This window comes from Humulus lupulus, chromosome 2 (genome assembly GCF_963169125.1).
Source record: "Humulus lupulus chromosome 2, drHumLupu1.1, whole genome shotgun sequence".
Classification (NCBI taxonomy): domain Eukaryota; kingdom Viridiplantae; phylum Streptophyta; class Magnoliopsida; order Rosales; family Cannabaceae; genus Humulus; species Humulus lupulus.
The window spans coordinates 54115592-54125384 of record NC_084794.1 but is presented as its reverse complement, the minus strand read 5'-3'; the positions used below and the strand labels follow the sequence as shown (position 1 = coordinate 54125384).

At 35.7% G+C, this 9793-nt stretch overlaps 1 long non-coding RNA gene across 1 annotated transcript; it reads left to right on the top strand.

Moving 5' to 3' along the window:
• The first annotated feature begins 4439 nt into the window (after positions 1 to 4439).
• LOC133816038 (uncharacterized) lies at positions 4440 to 5682 on the top strand. Its single transcript, XR_009884974.1, has 2 exons — positions 4440 to 5543; positions 5626 to 5682. It is a non-coding gene; the product is annotated as an uncharacterized LOC133816038 (long non-coding RNA).
• The last annotated feature ends 4111 nt before the right edge of the window (positions 5683 to 9793 follow it).

The following is a 9793-nucleotide window of genomic DNA, read 5'->3' as shown; positions in this document are numbered from 1 at the left end:
TCGAAGCGTTCGTGCGAAGTTACGTGTTTTCGTATTCCCCGTGTGGTGATATATCGCCCCTAGAGTTGCGATATATCGGCATACGCTGAAATATTATACATGTAATTGCACTTTTTCAACCTAATTTGAATTGATTAAATAGCTTTGACTGAGTCATATAACGATTTTAAAGTTGCTGGAAGATTCTGGAGTTTTCAAATATTTCTCTTATAAAACTATTCCTAAAAAATACCTAATTTCTCAATAAAAATGCACATGAAAAGTGTCATAATCTGATAAACATCAATGCCTTGAGTTGGGAAGAGTTTCAAACTCTTTTTAATGAAAAGTACTACAATGATGCCATCAGGCTTGCTAAAGCTGAGGAGTTTATCAGATTATTTCAAGGGAGTTTATCAGTGACTGAGTATGCCCTGAAGTTAAATAGATTGGAAAAGTTTGCCATGGAGCTGGTGCCCACTGATGGGACCAGAAGGGAGAGGTCTCCAGGGGCTACAACCTAGATTAGCCCGGGATGTTCGTATCACCACTATGGCAGGAGTTACTACTTATACATAGGTGGTTGAGAAGGTGCTAACAGCTAAGAGCGCAGAAAACAAGATCTGGCGGGACAATGCACCCAAAAGAGAGTTTAGGAGGACAGGTCCTCCATTTGTGGGTTCTGGTAGGGGTGGAGGCCCCAATGATCAGAAAAGGAAGGTTCTTGACACCTTCCCAGCTCCAGGTCCTGACAAGCGACCCCATAGTATTTCAATGGGTCGTCAAAGTGGCAGTGAGGCATGGAAGACTTATCCCGAATGCCCTAGGTGTAAGAAGCACCATTTGGGAGAGTGTAGGGCAAAGGTCTGCTTCTTATGTGGGGCAGTGGGTCATTTCAAGAAAGATTGCCCTAAATCAAGAAAGGAAGAACCCAGGAAAGCGGACAGCTCGGCCCCAACTCGAGTGTTCGCATTCACATAAGCAGAAGCTGAGACTTCACCCTCAGTAGTTACAGGTGTAGAGTCCCAGAATTTACTTAGCTAGTTAGATAGTAGTAGTAGTAGTAGTAATAGCTAGTATTAGTTGTAATATGTTTATAACTGTGGATTTTGGTTCAGACCGGGATTTAATTGGACACTCATAGTAACACTTGTAGATTTTCTAAGTTTAACCTATAGTTTAAGAATATTAATTTTAACCTAAGGTTTGATTAATATGACTGATATTGATGGTGATATTTATTATATTATAAGGTTTAGATAGACCCAATAAAATAGTAACACTTATCATATGTATGATTATTAAGAAATTATTATTTTAATGATAAAATAAGAGAAATATAAGACTTAGTCTTCACCAAAATCTGATAGGAGCATGACATTTATCACAATTTTATTTATTTGTGAATTAGGTTGTAAATAGATTTTTCGTACCTTTAGGATACTGTAACTTCCGACCTGTTTTTTACCCAGTTATATTAGGAATTTCGAAAAATAGTATTTCTTAAAAGTTGTAGATACTTTAATGAGCTTTCTAGCGGTATAAAGAGAGTCCAAATCGGAGTTCTACAGCGTCAGATATATTGATTTTACTGAAAGGGAGTTTAGAGTTACGAGATTTAGGGAGTTAGAAGTTAGGATTCTATTTGTTTTTATTATTTTAAAAATCAAGGTTTGAATCCTTAAATCTCTCTGAAAAATTTGAACAATTCCTAAGCCTTTAGCTGAAGGATATTCAAATATTTTCAATTAAATTTATTATTTTTATTCAAAGCTAAAAAGAAGATTTTTATTCCTAGAACTCTATAAATAGGACCTAGTACCCAGCCATTATTCACATTTTACTCTAAGTTCAGAGGCTGCAAGATTGCTAGGAGAGTGTGAGAGTTAAACACCTGGGTTGGGGAATCATAAGCTTGATCATCATAAGCTTATCAAACACTTTGGGAAGTAAGGTTTTATGGTATTTCGGTTTGAGGTGTAGATTGGTCTTACAAGTCTTTGAGGTAAACCCGAAACTCTTTTTCATTTGTTTCATGTTATTTTCTTTCTCAAAGCCTTCTACTCAGTCCCCTAACCTCATTCTTATTTTGGTTAGGGAATCCAAGTTCTTAAGCACATAAGTTTCGGTAAGCATGTCTCTCAAATGGTTTAGTCTTCTCATTTCCTTTTCATCTCTTTCCTTCTTTCAACTCACTCTTGTTCATTATGGTTTTAGGAGTGTTCCAAAAGTCCCAACTCAGTCCATTATATCCCGGTAACTTTGGTAAGGAAAATAGGCTAGAATCTATATGTTTATGTTTATGTTATCTTATGTGTTATGTTATGATATGTTATGAATATGTTATAAATGTGTTTGTTTGTAGGCTTGGGCTTATGCCCTATTTGACTAACAAGACCCCAAAAAGATTGTGGGCATATGCCTATTTAGCTGGTAGGACCCCACTAATCTCATGGGCATAAGCTTGTTTAGTCTATGGGACCCCAAGTAATAATGGCCATTATAATAAGTGTATTATGTGTTATGATATGTCTTTACGTTATTATGAAATTGATTTGTATGACTATGTGTTAGATTTTTCCTTGCTGGGCATTAGGCTCATTCCTTTCTGTTTATGTGCAGGAAATAAGCTTTAGAGGCGGAAAGATTTGTGACGCTTAGAGGATGTGTATCGATGGTGAATGGAGTCAAGGGGCCGAGCGTTATTTGATTCGAGGATGTAGTCTCATTTTAATTTTTATGGTTTTATATGTATTTTCCGCATTTTCTTATGTAATTCTTTTCATTTAAATCATGTTTTTTGTTTTTAAAGACAATGGGATCCCATATCCTTCTTAGTACTCTATTTTGTAAGTAACTCTTATTTTCACAAGTTACTCAATAAAATTATGGAATTTCCGCAAAATTGTAAGTTTTATGTATAGTTTCGTTAATGGTCCAAATAGTCTAGATTAGTGGGTCATTACAACAGGTCAGCTCCTTAGTGCTGGAACCCCTTATACTGTTTTGATTGATTCTGGTGCTACACATTCTTTTGTTGCTATTAGAATTATTGATAGATTGTGGTAGACCATGTGATTATTATGCTGTGGGGTTTGGAACCTTATTATCCACCAGGGAGTTAGTAGTATCCAAGAGATGGGTCAGATCTTTGCCAGTGACAGTGGAGGGCAGAGAGTTGTCAGTGGATTTGATAGAGTTAGTTATGACTGACTTTGACATGATTCTTGGTATGGATTGGTTAGTGAAGTATGGGGCAACCATAGATTGCAGAAGGAAGAAGGTCACCTTTGAGCCTAAAGGTGAGGACCCTTTTGTGTTTGTTGGTACTGTGCATGGACCTCGTATACCTATGATTTCTATTTTGAGGGCTAGATACCTATTCCAAGGAGGTTGCATAGGATTCTTAGCCAATGTGGTGGATACCACTCAGATCATGCCAGTGAGACCAGAAGAGACCAGACTAGTCTGTGAATTTCTAGATGTGTTTCCAGAAGATTTACCAGGTTTACCACCACACAGAGAGATTGAGTTCGTGATAGAATTGGCACCAGGGATGGAGCCAGTGTCTAGAGCACCTTACAGAATGGCCCTAGCTGAGTTAAAAGAATTGAAAGTACTGTTGCAAGAGCTGTTGGATTTGGGTTTTATCAGACCCAGTTTCTCACCTTGGGGTGCGCCAGTTCTGTTTGTAAAGAAGAAGGATGGTTCTCTGAGGATGTGCATTGATTACAGAGAACTGAATAACTTAACAATCAATAACAAGTATCATTTGCCAAGGATAGATGATTTGTTTCATCAGTTGCAAGGTAAAAGGGTATTCTCAAAGATAGACCTTCGTTCTGGTTATCACCAATTGAGGGTCAAGGAGGGTGACATACCAAAGACTACTTTTCGCACTACGTATGGGCATTATGAGTTCTTAGTCATAATAATGCCCCAGCTGCTTTTATGGATTTGATGAACAGGGTGTTCAAGGATTATTTGGACCAGTTTGTGATCATCTTCATCGATGATATCCTAGTTTATTCTCAGTCAGAGCATGAGCAACATTTGAGATTGGTTCTAAAGAGACTGAGGGAGCACAGACTATTTGCAAAGTTCAAGAAATGTGAGTTCTGGTTATCTAAGGTATCTTTTCTTGGGCACATTGTCAGTAAGGAGGGGATTAAGGTAGATCCAGCCAAGATCGAGGCAGTCCGAGATTAACCAAGGCCAAAGAATGCTTAAGAGGTTAGAAATTTCCTTGGATTGGCAGGTTATTATAGACGTTTCGTGGAAGGATTCTCTAAGATTTCTACTTCATTGACTGGACTAACATGCAAGAATCAGAAGTTTGTATGGTCAGACAAATGTGAGAATAGCTTCCAAGAACTGAAGCAGAGGTTGATTACAGCTCCAATTCTGAGTCTCCCAACAGATTAGGAGAATTTTATGATATACTACGATGCTTCCACTACACCAAATACCCCATTCCATAACACATAAATATAACTTTATTAAAAAAGCGTTATACTATCTAATGTAAAAATAAAAGCGGTAAATGATGAATAGTAAAAAAAAAGGCGGGTTAGGAAATTGTTATACTTTCCTTTTCCCTCTCTTCCCGTTCTATTCTCTAGACCTAAACCCAAAGCTCTCATTTTTTTCCTCTAATCTAAAAACCCTGTCTCTAAGCCGGTCTCCTCACTCACCCTTCCCCGATCCCTATCCTTCTCTCTCTCTCTCTCCCCTGCTCCCTCAACTACGACGGCGAGGGGATAGACGAGGCTTCAACCATGGTGGAGGTCGACGGGGCTGACAGAGGCTCAGCGGGACTGCCGAAGGCTCGACGACGTGGACTCGGAGACTCGTTGGTGCAGGTAAAGATCTCTCTCTCCCTCGTTCTGTTGGTGGGTGATTTTTTGGGTTATATACTTCGTGGGTTTATTAATTTTTTGTTCTTCATTGTTTTATTTCAATTATTGTACTTTGTTTGTTTGATGTTCTTCTTCTTCTTCTTCTTTTTTCACTGTTGAGGTAACGAAGTATATATATCATGGGGCTTAATTTTCTTCCTTAATCTTGCTTCATTACCATGATTTGTTTTATGTTGTGTTTGCTTAATTTTTTTTGGTGCTACAACATTGCTATTATCAGTATTCCCTTTAAAATTTCAGCCAACCGAACTGAACAATTGTTGTGGTTAGAATGCATCAAGATATTGATTTTAAATCTTATATCTACAGATATGTATTGTGTTTGTTTGTTTTTGGACAGAAAAGTGAATTATTGGATTTCTTTTTTTTTTTGCTTTGATCTCTTATTGTTCTTGATATTATAATATTCCTTTTCTTGCTCTCTTTGGCTATTCAAAGTATGAGAAAATGAAAACTTGGGTTTCATTTCTTTGTTGTTTGTTTTTGGTAAGAAATGAAAATTCAGTGACTGAGGTGATACTTTAATTGCTCCCTGATCCTTTGAAGTAATGACTTATTTATTATTTTTTATTTTTTGAAGACAAAAGAATTGGAAGCCGAGCTGGTGAATGTAACAGGGGCAGCTAGGCCATGTCGCAAAATAAGGTGAAAATTCATTTTTTCATTAGCTGTTTGATCTGCTTGCTGTTTTTATTTTTCTTAACCTAGTTGGTATTGATGTCTTCAGGTCTGAGCAAGACAAGGAGCCAGAAAAGGAGGTTGTATCTGAAGTTGTGGGTGCTGGCCCATCTGAGGAATCTACATCTGATGGTGTGTAATACACATAGTCTATTAGATTATTCTTTTTCTTGGTTGATATTAAATGACGACAAGTAGGTGTTCTATCAGCGGGTAACAAGTGATTACCATTGTAGGAGTTTGACACTTTAGTGTTATATTTTATTAGTTTTTTTACTGCAGAGATGTTGGTTATTTAGCTCTCCTGTTTATGCATAGTTTAACATATTTTAACTGTCGGCTCCTCAGGAAATAGATGAGTATGAGCTTGTTGATCCTGTTGATATATTGGCTCCTTTGGAGAAGTCTGGATTTTGGGATGGAGTGGTCAGTCTTCTTTCTTCTCTCCGTCAAACTAGTTCAGTTTTTTTTTTGGTTGTAGTGATTTCATTTAGGAATATTTGGTTTTGATGTTCCTGTACTGCTATTAACATCTTGTGCCTTATGTCACAGAAAGCAACCAAGTGGTCAGAATGGAAAGAGGTTGTTGCAGAGCTAACCAAGCTTGCTTCAACAAAAAGAATAGCACCCGGTGATTTCTCAGAAATCTGTTGGACACTAAAAAAGGTACATTGTCTTTTTATGTTTGGGTATTTCGTTTGCATCATTTATACCTCTATCTATTACCAAGGATCTTTTTAATATTGCATAGTTAAGTGTTCAATCTGCTCCATTAAGTTTTAACTTCATGCTTTATATTCTTACTTCTGTTATAAGTTTATACTTGCTTTTTGAGTTGATGAATAAAAATCACTTAATTCTTTTTCTGTACAACTCATAACAGATGTTAATATCACTGTAGCAGTCGAGGCAATTCAAGCTATTGGCAATCTTTCTCGGGGTTTAAGAACTAATTTCTCTGCAAGTTCACGCTTCCTATTGCCAGTTTTGCTGGTATGTACATTTTTTGCTAGCTAAAAAAAATAATATTATATCAACTTAAAATGCAAACAGACTATTTGAATGTAACCAAGCTGTTCAAGTGTTCATTTACTTTTTGCCAGTTACTTACAACTGAGCATGGTGGTATTTTTTTTTGGATTTTGACTTGTACATTCATTTTTCTTATTAATAAAAGTGCACTTAGTCATACGAGTAGATTATTTTTTAGAAGTTCAAATGATGTTGATCGTAGCTTTGATTTGTATATAAAGTGATTTTTTTATTCAATTTTACTTTTAATATATATTTTGATCTGGTTTATCTCAGATTTTTCTTAGAAATAATTTAATAAAGATTGAAGAAGGGATATTGGTTTATTGCATTTATCTAACTCCTTTGATTTATCTCTCTCTCTCTCTCTCTTATTTTTTTTTATAAAGGAAAAATTGAAAGAGAAAAAACCTGCCTCTACTGAGGCACTAAATCAAATTCTTCAGGCAATGCATACAGCTGGGTGCTTAAGTCTAGCTGACATTGTGGAAGGCAAGTATATCTTTATCCTACGCTGTAGTTCTTTAATTCAGAATATAGTATTGTCATAGGATTCCTTACTATGTTTTTGGTTTATGGTGGTTTGCCTGTAAAATGACTTTGTACATCTCTATCACCACCCAAAGGTCTTATAGGAGACTTAGATTTGGTATTTTTTTTTAAAAAAAAGAATTATTTTAGTCTTGATTAGAGGGTCATTCATTTCAGTTTTTCACGCAATTTCTTAATTAGAAAATACTCTATCCAACTAACCCCTAATCAAATGATTTTGTTGTGTTGTTTATGTTTTTATCTATCTATGTTTTTGCTTCAAATGGTTGAGTTTGGCTTCGCGTTGGGGTAACTTGTTCTCTTGATGAATGTGTGCTAGGTATTGATACTAGCCTTGCTTTTCGAATTCAGAGTCGTTGGCATTGCATGAAAGAACAGGGAAGACTAGGGTGAGTCTTTCCTCATTCATTGAGCTCTCTCTCTCTTTCTCAAGCTCTCTGTGTTATCCTTTTTATCTGAGATCAATTTTTTTGTGATCATTTGTCTGAATTTTTTTTATTCAAGTTAGAAGTTCACTAATATTGTAGCATCTTAGTTTTTGCTTCATGAGTTTTCCTCTATTGATGGTTGAAGTTTGTTATGGTTTCTGTTATGGGCTCGAAAAGTTCTCCATAAATTCCACTTTTTGGTTATAGCAAAGTAGTTCTCTGTAGGTTTCTGTTATGGTTTTGTGTTGTTATACTAATGAAATTAAGTTGCTCTTAGTGAGTTAATGATTTTTTTTCAGTGTTTCCTCATTCCATTTTTGCAGTTAAGTGCTCTGTAGGTTTCTGTCACTACAGCATAATTGTTTGATCATTATCATCATCATCTTGTTCCTAGCCCTTTTGTTCTCTTTACTAATTTTAAGTGCATAGCATATCTGCATGTGAATTTAAGTTTTAGCTTGCGATTTTCATTATCCGGAGCCTCTGTCTTGAAAAACTGTATCTTTCTAACAATTGATTGAAAGAAAACAAAAATTGACATAGGAACGTTTTATTTTTCTTTTTTGTGTAAAATATTGGTATTCTGCTCAAGTATGTATTCACTGCATTAGATGTCAACCAATGGTTCCATAAGTAGTTTTCTACCCTTGAGCCTTTTACATTCCTAAAAATGTGTAGGCTTATCCAGCATTTTGATCCTCAACCAAGGCTATCATGCAATGCATCATTTGTTAGCATCAGATGAATATGCATTTGGATCCCTAGTTTGTGTTGTTTCTGCTCTTTCTTTTCAGGGTTGATTTCCTTCATTGTTTTGGCCTTGAGCTCATTGGGTAGTTTACTTCACTGGGTTTTGATTGTATGCAGACACAAATTCTCACTCAAGTAGAGAGTGATTCTATATTTTACTAATGCTTGTAGTGTGTCATCTATGAGCAGGCCCGTGAGGCTGAAATTTTTGTACAGGGGAAATTGGGAAATTGCAGAACAAGTTGTTGATTACTGGTACTCCATTACAGAAAAGTGTGGAAGAGTTGTGGTAAATAATTTCTCTTTTTCACTAAAACAGACATATAAGATTTTGTGTGTTCTGCATTGTTGTTAATTTGCTATACATGCATGTGATTACCCATTTAACAAAATAGTCCAGCTTGTTTGGAGTTTTATGTTTAGAGCTGATTATGGTGCCTGGGAAGTGGGAAGTATGGGAATAATTTTTGTTCTTCTCCCTCCACCAATTGTGATTATGAGCACATATACCAAATCTTTTTGCTGTTGGACGGGTTTAAACTCTGTGCTTAGTAATTCCTTTAATGTTTAAATTTGCGAAATATTGAATTATTAAATTTGAATTTCTTATGTTCTATTTGATAATTTTTGGCATCTTTAATTATGTGTGGAGAGGTTGAAGCAGCTACAATTTCTAGATATGCTAAAATTTTGATGTTGGGCAACTGTTTTGTTAGCTGTTATAGTGGAACTATCATCAATTTCATCTGGTGTCTAGATATCATTTTAATAATATATTTCTAAACTACTCCTGTTTCAAGTACTATTCTTTCTTATTCGTACAATGTTGTTGACTCTTCTGTCTTCTCTTGGCTTTTATTACATTTTAGTTATCATAATCATTCTCTGAATTAGCTTCAATTCCCAGATGTTCTTCTTATTTGAATTCTTCAATAAAATTTTGTTATTATAAACAAGAAAATGCATAACATAGTTGTACAATTACAGCTTATATATTGTGACTGATAATAATCTAGAAAGGATAGAGTCTGGTATAGGAGCAAGCTATTGCGAAATCTATAGCAAAAACAGGAAGAAATGTAAACAAACTCCTGAAACTAACAGAACCAAAACTAAGCCAGACTCTAATTTAGAGAAGGCAGAACCATTCAAAAGGAAAGATGAGAACTTTAGAAACATATTACTAAATACACTGCCAATTCCGAACATTATCTGAGAAGACGTCTTTGAACTCTTTTACTTTGAACACACACATAGTAACCCAAAATCTGATCTTCTCCCACAACACCTCCCCAGATTCTTCTTTATCTTCAAAGATTCTCTTTTATGCAACATTATTCAATTGCTTTAACTTGCAATGCTAACATTAGAAATGTGCTGCCTCAAATCATGTGTTGACGTTCAACTTTTCGTGAGCTTGAGACCTTGGTGAGGTCTGTGAGGGTATTTGTTTGC